The sequence below is a fragment of the Lynx rufus genome, unplaced genomic scaffold (genome assembly GCF_022079265.1).
Source record: "Lynx rufus isolate CCGP_SWC_20201006 ecotype Redwood Valley unplaced genomic scaffold, mLynRuf1.p SCAF_39, whole genome shotgun sequence".
NCBI classification, from domain to species: Eukaryota; Metazoa; Chordata; class Mammalia; order Carnivora; family Felidae; genus Lynx; species Lynx rufus.
The window spans coordinates 1,638,086-1,647,548 of record NW_025814855.1 but is presented as its reverse complement, the minus strand read 5'-3'; positions in this window follow the sequence as shown (position 1 = coordinate 1,647,548).

Genomic DNA, 9,463 nt, shown 5'->3' with positions numbered 1-9,463 from the left:
GAGGGGGAGAGAGAGAGAGGGGGAGAGAGAGAGAGAGAGAGCGCATTCCAATTCTGCTGTCAGTGCAGAGCCCGATGTGGGGCTTGAACTCACCAACCATGAGATTATGACCTGAGCTGAAATCAAGAGTTGGATGCTTAACTGACTGAGCTGCCCAGGCATCCCCCACCGCAGCTAATTTTAATTCCAGTTTCTTCAGCTCCTTAAGAGACTACTGGGTTCATGGATTATTGTTTAGTTTTCTAGTAGAGTATTTTCTTTATCTTTTGTTATTGGATTTCTAGTTTGTTTCACATTTGGCCTGTTTAAATTTGTTGTGTGTTTATGACCCAGTCTGTCTTCTTGAATGTTCTAAAAGGCCGCTTGAAAAGAATGTGTTCTGTCATTGGGTGGAATTTCTGTGAATGCCTGCACAATCCTCTTGGTTGGTAGTAGTATTCAAATTTTCTGTATCCTTACTGACCTTCTGTTTAGTGTTTCTGTCAGTTGCACAGAGAGGATGGTGAAGTCCTGAAGCATTATTGTCTGTTCATCTTTAAATTCTATTATTTTCTGCTTCAGGTATTTTAAAGCTCTTCTGTTTGGTGCATTCACATTTAGTATTGATATGTTATCTTGGTTATTGACCCTTTCATTATTTAATGTCCCTTTTTGCCCATGTTCATTTTCTTGACTTTGAAGCATACTTCAGTAATATTAATATAGTCCCTACTGCATGTTTTTTTTTTAATGTTTATTTTTAAGAGAGAGTGGGGAAGGGGCAGAAAGAAGACAGAGGATCCCAGGCAGGCTCTGCACTGACAGCGGAGAGGCCAACACAGGGAACTCACAAACCTTGAGATCATGACCTGAGCCGAAGTCAGACAACTGAGCCCACCAGGCGTTCCTCCCTATTGCATGTTTTGATTAATGTTTGCATGGTTTATATTTTTCCATAGTTTTATTTTGAACCTTATCTGTGTCACTACATTTGAAAGAAGTTTCTTATAATAGCATATAGTTGGGTCATGCTTTTTTATCCCTTCTACTTTCTGTCTTTTAATTGGTAGAGTCACATCACTTAAATTGAAAGTAATTAACTGGTGTGTTAGGGCTTAAGTGTTCCATTTTTTTATTTTTTGCTGCGTTCCCTTCACATTGTTTCTCGTTTTCTGGTTGTTTTTGTTATTTTCTTGTTCTGTTTTGTGTTGTTTTGCATTCCTGTGGGTTACTCCCAACAATTTTTAGAATTCCATTTGATATACCTATGTTTTGAGTGTTGTCTTAATTTTTGTACCGTAGGCATTGTATATACATAACTTATCAGTCTGATATTATCAGCATTTTAAGCACTTTGATGTATAGAAACCTTAATTCCATTAGGTTCCTTTGCATTTTCCATTTTAAATCTAATTAAGTATTTCCCTTCTTACACCAAGCACTATGTTGGATGTTGTAATTTGTGCCTCAGCTGTCAAACATTTTTTTAAACAAAGCTCATGAAAAGAGTGGTCTGTTTATCTCTACTTTTACTCATTCCATCTCCATTGTTCTTTCTCCTTTCTTGAAGTTCCAGACCTTATGTTAACATTTGCCTTCTGTTTGGTAAAGTTCCTGTAGTCTTTCTTCTGGGGTAGGTGTGCTGTTGACAAATGATTTTGGTTTCCTTCATCTAAAAGTGTTTCTCTGTCCCCTTCATGCCTGAAGGATGTTCTCATGGGATAAAAGATTTGAGGTTTACGGTTCTTTTAGTACAAGAAAAACATATACCTCTTTGTGTCCTCCATGGTTTCAGATGAGAAACCTACTTACTGCCGTTCAACCCATTGTTGTCCTGTCTGTAGTTTTTCCTTTCCGTGAAGGGTGTTTTTAGCTATAGTATTTGTAAGTTTGATTACAATGTGTCCTGGCGCAGAATTTTTGGAGTTTTCCTGTTTGGTATTTGTTTAACATTTTAAAGACCTACGTCTTTTGCCAAATCTGGGGATTCAGTAATTGTGTTCTCAAATAGTTTTTCAGTCCTACTCTTTCTCACCTCATTCAGGGACTCGAATTAAATGAGTTCCTCAGATTTTTTTGTTTATCTAGTCTGTATTCTCTCTGTTACTCAGATTTATCAATTTCTGTTGATCTTTGAGCTCATTGATTGTTTTGTCTCTCATCTCATCTCCTGTTGAGCTTACTCAGTGAGTTATCGCTTTGGCTTTTGTGGTGTTGGGGTTTTGGGGTTGTTTTGTGTTTTTCCAGTTTAATTTCTACTGGCTCCTTTTTTACGTTTTCTAATTCCTTGCCTAGTTTATAATACCAAAGAAGGACTCTTAGAAATAAAACAGGCAAAACTATGTAGTCCAAAGTCCTGGTACTCTGGTGGCTTATCTTGGTATTGGAATAAAAAGCCTAAAGTATCTAGAGAAATGGAAGTCCTGTTATCCACAGATATTTCTAAAAATGGATCTTAAAACCGAAGATCTGCAGATTATTCAGGGTTATAGTCTCCAAGATTCGTGTGTAAAATTTCCCAGCTCTGTAAGCCTTGTTAGATAGAGCCCCAGAGGAGAAGGGGTCCCTCCTCTCCAGGGGTCACTCTTGCTCTTCGTGGTTGGACACATCCCCCAATCCCCAGCTTGTCTAGGACCTGTTCGAATTTAGACCCTCACCGCTTGGTCTTTAACTTCTCCCTCTTAATCCCTTTCTATCCTCTTAATCCATGCCTGTGTTCCAGTCTCTAGTCTCACCCCCCGACACACACACTTCCTGCGCCACGTGCCCGGTGAGCTCCGCCCTCTCCTGTCGCCCAGACACACCCTGTGCAACAGTTCTGTCTGGCCTCCACCACTGGCACCTGACTGAAGCGAGTCTCACAGAGTTCCCTCTTGTGCTCCCACGCTTCCCCCCGCCCCCAGCCTGTTATTGGGCCTCTTACTGCTGCCCACCTCTTTGACTTGAAGGCACTTTCCTGGTTTCTGTGACTTCCTGCCCCTCTTCAGAGGCCCTTTGTCTTCTTCCGTCTATTAAACGGTTGTGCTTCTCAGGATCCGTGCGTCGCCATTGCTTTCTCACTTGTGAGGGGATCCCTGAGTGAGTTAACCCCCCGCCCCCGAGGCATTTTACTGTCAGTGATCACAGAGTTCCCCCACGTCCTTGTCTCCAGGTTGAATGTTTCTCTCTGGTCATCGTTCCACACCTTGTCGGTATTCCTACCTACTGAGCCTGTGTGCGTGTGTCATGCGGCCGTGACCGTCACCACGAGGATGCACCCATAATGGTCCTGATGGCAAGCAGACGTGGTGTGTTCCCGTGTATCAGTCATCGTTTGCAGCGTTTGACACACAACAACTCTTAGCCTTTGCGACAGGTCCGTGGTAGGTGACGTTCTCCCCATTTTACAGATCAGAAAACTGAGGCACAGAAGGGTTAAAACATCTGCCCAAGGCTTCACAGTTGATCAGGAAGTGCGGGACTGGGGATTGGAGCCAGGTGGGCTGGCTGCAGAAGCCATGCCCTGAGCACCTCGCTGCCTCCCATAGGCCGGTCTGTGCACCACTGCGCCATAGAGCGGGCCATTACCGTTTGTCTGCAAGTTACCTTCTCGAGTGACGGTACAGGAGACAAACCACACTCACTTTTTAACGGCCGTATAATCTGTTGCAACTGTGCGGAGAGTACAGACGAGGGGTTTGAGGTGGCGCAGAGGTAGACAACGGCTAAGGCAGGGGTTGGGGTTTGGGGTTGTGTGTGTGAGGTGCCCCACATCTCCCTGAAGGTCACTGTCGTCTGCCTTCTTGCCCACGTCAGACACCTTGCAGCCATTTTGTTCATTTCTCCTTTCTCTCCCCCTTACAGATCCTCAGTATATGTGTGTCTTCTAGTTCGGGTCCCTCTCAGAGTGCTCACACAGAGCTATTTATGCGGGGGACACAGTGTGTGGCATGTGGCTCTTGAAGAGAATCTGCACAGGCCTGTATGGCCAGATGGTTAAGGGCGTCAGGACCATCCTGTTTCAGTGTTTTGCTAGCAAGACTCACAGGACTCCACATTTTGTCATACTCGGGGGCAGGCTGTGATTGATCACAGCAAACGCAGTCGAGGAGAGGCACCAGGAATGGAGAAAGCCAGAGGCCATCAGAGACAAGCTTCAAGAGTCCTGTTTCTGGGAAGGCACACGGGACACATTTAACTTAAGCTCCGTTAAGGAGTTAAGACCATGATTTTAAAAGTTTACTAGGGGACGCCTGGGTGGCTCCGTTGGTTAAGCGTCTGACCCTTGATTTCGGTCAGGTCATGATTTCCCGATTCCTGAGTTCAAGCCCCACACTGGGCTCTGCACTGACAGCACAGACTGCTTGGGATTTTCTCCCTCTCTCTGTCCTACCCCCACTTGCTCGCTCTCTCAACATAAGTAAATAAACACATTTTAAAAAATTCTAGGGAAGTTCATCAGAGACCCTTGGTCTTTTGGAGAGAGAATATGTATGTGCAAAAGCACACACCAAGTTCTAGATTTCCAGAAGGATAGCAGGTTCAGTGTGAGCCACATTGTTTACACAAGAAACTTAGGCACTCTGAGCCATTTGTTCCTGGAAGTGGTGGGAAACCTGCCATCATCCGAGGTCACAAACCCCGGCCAAGGGCAAACCCTGCAAGCTCAAAGGATGGGAGTTCCCAGGCCTGCTGTGTAACTTCCTTACAGTGACTGAAAGGTACTAAAATGCTGGTTAAATTTCTGTACATAAAGCAAATACAGTTACTTTAAGAGTCACAACTTTGAAGGCTTATATAAGCAGAACCACTGTAACCAAAAAAAATCACCAAGTCAGAGTAGAACTTAGAAACTAGCCAGGATTTGGGGCGCCTGGGTGGCTCAGTTGGTTAAGCGTCCGACTTCGGCTCAGGTCATGATCTCACGGTTCATGGGTTCGAGCCCCGCATCGGGCTCTGTGCTGACCGCTCGGAGCCTGGAGCCTGCTTTGGATTCTGTGTCTCCCTCTCTCTCTGCCCCTCCCCTGCTCGTGCTCTGTCTCTGCCTCTCAAAAATGAATAAACGTTAAAAAAAAAATACGAAGAAACTAGCCAGGATTTAATTTAGTGATGACAAGGTTCAGAGATGCTGGTGAGAAAGGACTTTGCTTCTTCCAAACACTGGTGTTTTGTGTATGTGTATGCGTACATGTACACATCACTTAGGACTCTCTCCACGTGTATGTATATGCCTAATAGAGGTACGTGTATTACCTATACGTGTGTGTCAGGATATATGCCTTCCAGTGGTCTGACTTGCAAATGTACCACTTACTTACCTTTATCTATAAAAATGTGAGGGCCAGATTGACATGGTGTGTTTCTGCAGTACACATCAACAGTTTTTAATCTCTTTATTCCTGCTGTTCATACCTCTGGCTTCAACAAACAGAAAACTAAGCGCATCATTCAGTGCACTTAACTTGAAATTAGTGGCTTCGTCAAGGTGACGTATGTGTCCGTGGGAGTGGGAGGCGGTGGGAGCCTCGGGCTCCAGCTGGGAGGGCGCCCTACAGGCCTGATGCCGGAGACCTTGGGAAGCTGGCCTCGGGGGCGCGTGCGGCTCCCTCTGTTCTCACAGGCGGCCTTTCCTGTCTCCGCTGTGGGATGCGGGGCGGGGGTGCCTCTGGAATGCTCCACGATGTCACCCTTGAGTTGTGAGGGCTAACGGCCTGCTTGCTCACAGGTAGGTTACACGTGTCACGACTGAAGGGTCTGCGCTAGACTGTAGACGGGCGAGTCGTTTTGTCCTCTTGGAGCGGAGTCCAGAGCCTGGGCCCTCTAGTAGGACTGCCTGCTGCGCCTCCTGACCTCGCTCTTAGCGCTGGGTGACTGGTTTCGAGTCCCTGTTTATTCCGCTTCCGTTTCTGGTATCCGTGTGTGGAGCGTGTCTGCGCTGTGAAGTTTTCCCGCCGGGGAGCTCGTGGCTCTGCGATCCGCTGTCTGCTGCCTGCAGACGTCACCTGACACCTCGGCTCCTGCTCTTCCGGCTGGGTCCACCTGTGTCCTCGGCGATCCGTTGTCCACACTGACGCCAGAGATCGGCTCCGATTTGGTCACGGGCTGCTCGCCCGCCCCCTCCCCCTAAAACGTTCCACGACTCCCCTCCACTCCTGGGGTAAACCCCGAATCCTTCACGTGGCCCATCCACGGGGCCTTCCCTGGTGGGGGACGGGCCTCATTTACTACTACCTCTTGCACGACGCTGGCCTCTTTTCGCGCCCTGTCTCCCTTCACTCCTCCGCCTGCCATGGGCTCTTCCTCCCCACTTTGCCCAGCGAGGGCACGCTTATCCCTCACCTCTCATCTCAAATAGCATTTCCTCGGCAAGCCTTGACCGGAACGTGCTTCTAGATCATGGCACGGGTCCATACTGTTCCCTGCTCCCGAGAGCCACCTTCAGGCTTGATGGTGTGCTAGGAGGATGTGCTCCACTCAGAACAGCTGTAACACGGTTCCTGCCTGTGACAGCGCGGGACACAGGCCAAGGTCACTAAAGGGTAAGGTCCAGGGAGACTGAGCACCGGCGTTCAGGTGTCCCGTCCCGGCACAGTCACACAAGGCTTAATTCTTTGGGCAAAGGTGTGACAGTATGTCCAGGCGTCGCCAATGAGGGAAGCTCACCGAAGCTTTGATGCCGGGGTTTCTTACTGAGGCACGCCGCACCTTCGCGACTGACCGTGGGTACTCCGGGGGTCCGCAGAAGGCAGAGATACAGTGTGTCCCAGAGCCTCAGGCCTACAAAAGCCACCATCCCCCCCCCCCCCCCCCCCGTGAGTCGCACCGTCCGCGTCAATCATCTGGTCCAACGGATGCAGCGAGCGGGGCCTGCAGATTCAGGCGTAAGATCACTTCCCAGGCCAGATGTTAAGCACTTAGATCGTCTTCCCAGAGCTGGTCAGGGGCCGGTCCTTTGGGATGTGTAGCACTTGAGCAGCCAAAGCCTGTTCAGTTGGCGCATTTCTGCTCAGTCCGCCCTGCTGGCCCCTGGCCTAGGCTCTGTGACCAAAACGGTGCTATCGGCCTGAGCATCTCTATGTAGTGAAGTATTTCTGTGACAGGAAAACGGTAGTGTCATCAGAAATGTGCTAACCTCTTAAGGGGCGCCTGGGTGGCTCAGTTAAGCGTCCCACTTTGGCTCAGGTCATTATTTCACAGTTCGTGGTTTCGGGCCCCGCCTCAGACTCTGTGCTGACAGCTTAGAGCCTGGAACCTGCTTCAGATTCTGTGTCTTCCTCTCTCTATCTCTCAAAAAAAAAAAAAAAAAAAAAAAAAAAATCTGGTTACCATTTAAATGAGGCAGAGTGGGTTATGGGTTGATTAAAATAACAACTCATATTGTGAAACCATTATATTCATGTTCATATTTTTGTACTAATTTGATTACTGCCCCTTCTGATCAACTGTTTGTGATAAACCACTTCCCTCTGTCACTACCTTAGTTTAAGTCCGTGTCCTCCGCCATCTGGAAAACAGTCGAACAGATCTTCTGTCTTGCCCCTCCTATAGTCTAATTTCCACACACTACTCAGATTGATCCTTTTAATTCACAAATCAGATTACATTACCATTCACCTGAAAACCTCCCCAGGTGGTCCTCTATTTCACAGTTTACTAACTATATATTTTTAATTTTCTGTGTCCTGGCATTTGGAGTCTTGCTGACTGGGGAGATTCTGCCCCTCCCAGGACCAGCCAGTTATTAGAGACCAACCACTAACAACTTCCCCGGGACCTCGCTTTTCACGTGCAAACGACCCACCTGTCTGTCTCCTTAAAGCTCTAGGGCCCCGTACTAGAAGGGAGTGACACTTAACGCTCCAAAGCCCTACCATATTATTCAAACCAGTCAATCGTAAACTGTTTACCTGTCCCGCCTTGCCGTTTCCTGCCGAAGACGCGACACGTGGTGGGCGGTGCTTTCTCCGTCACTGCTGCCTCCGACCCACCCTGGTGCTTCCCCCGCTCCTCCGCTCCGCCGTGTACGTCTGGTAGAACAGGCAGTTCGGAGCTGGAGGCTAGGGTGCTGATAAGTGGGTCACACATTAGAAGCCTGGGGTCACACATGTTGACCGCCTTCCAACGCGCCAGGGCTGACAGACCAGGAGCCCCGGTGCGGAACACGCACGCTCCCGCCTGCGCCGCAGGGCCATCCGTGCCCAAGGTCATGCCTGTGCGCTGCAGCGTTGCCCCCTCCCCCGTGGGAAGGCTGCCAAGATGGTTCCGGTAGGAACACGGTGGGCTTGATCAGAGACTCCCCTCCCGACCAGTGACTGGAAGGAGCCTCTATGAGAGACCACCCCGTCTATGACCCATGAAGAGAACAGACCCCTGTAGCTTCAGGGCAGTGCCTCGCTTTCCCACCTTGAGAATGGCCTGTCCTTAAAGGGCTTTGTGCTTTGCTACCTTCCTTCTGGCTGCCTTTCCCCGAGAGCCGGTCCTCACGTAAACCTTCTGTGGGGAGTCCGAGAACCGAGACCTCCATCCACACGGCGCAGAGTCTCCCACGGGTAACATGCCGTAACTCCCATTTGCTAGGGATGTGAGCATAAACTTCTTCCTTTGTGACAGTCCCTTCCAGATCTGCTGCCTTACCACACCTGAGGAAACAAATCCCAGGTACATTTTAGAACACGTGCTGGAGCCAATTACAGCCTCCTTACAAAGGCTGACAGGGTTCTACGCAATTTGTCTCCATTTGTCTAACTCCCCTGGTCCCGCTTGAACCCCTGCCACACAGTTCTAGCTCCACTAGCCTTCTCCTCAGGCCCCCGGTGCGCTCCGACCACCCCCCCCCAATGTCTTAAAAGACTCAGGAGCCATCTCTTTGAAATGCAGAAATCAAGGGAGATGTTATCTCTATCACTCAGCTTCTCTGGGAAGACAGCCTCTCTGGTGGGCATCTGGCTCCAAGTTGCAAAAGGGAAGATTCACGAAGGAAGCCTCGTTAATTTACAACAGAGTTGGGAGGCCAGAAGGCAGAACTCTCACGAAACCACTCCAAGGCAATCACAGGAAGAATCGTGAATTCCAGGCCCCAACTGGAAAAGATGGACCCTGCATCTCCTGCAAGAAATCAACCATCCCTGCAACTCAACCAATGAGAGACTTCCATCATCTTGAACTGTTGCTTTCCTCCAATGGAATTTGTTCAAAACGACCCTGCCAACTCCCTCCTCCTCCGTAAAATAACTTTTGTTTGTTGGATTTGCCTGTGGCTTTATTGTAGTTTGCGTGTCTCCATGGCAATTCTGTGCTATTTCCAAATAACACTTTTTTGTGGGTAAAATAAGTGACTTTTATTTTTAAGGTTAACACCGCTTTCTATCCTCAAGAAATGAGACGTTTGTTTTCCTTTATGGAAAGCCAATGTAGGAGCAGACAGCCACCCCAATTACCAGGTAGATTTAGGATGACTCTGTGTAACAAATGGTGCTGTTATGTTTTCTTATGTGAGGACTAATTA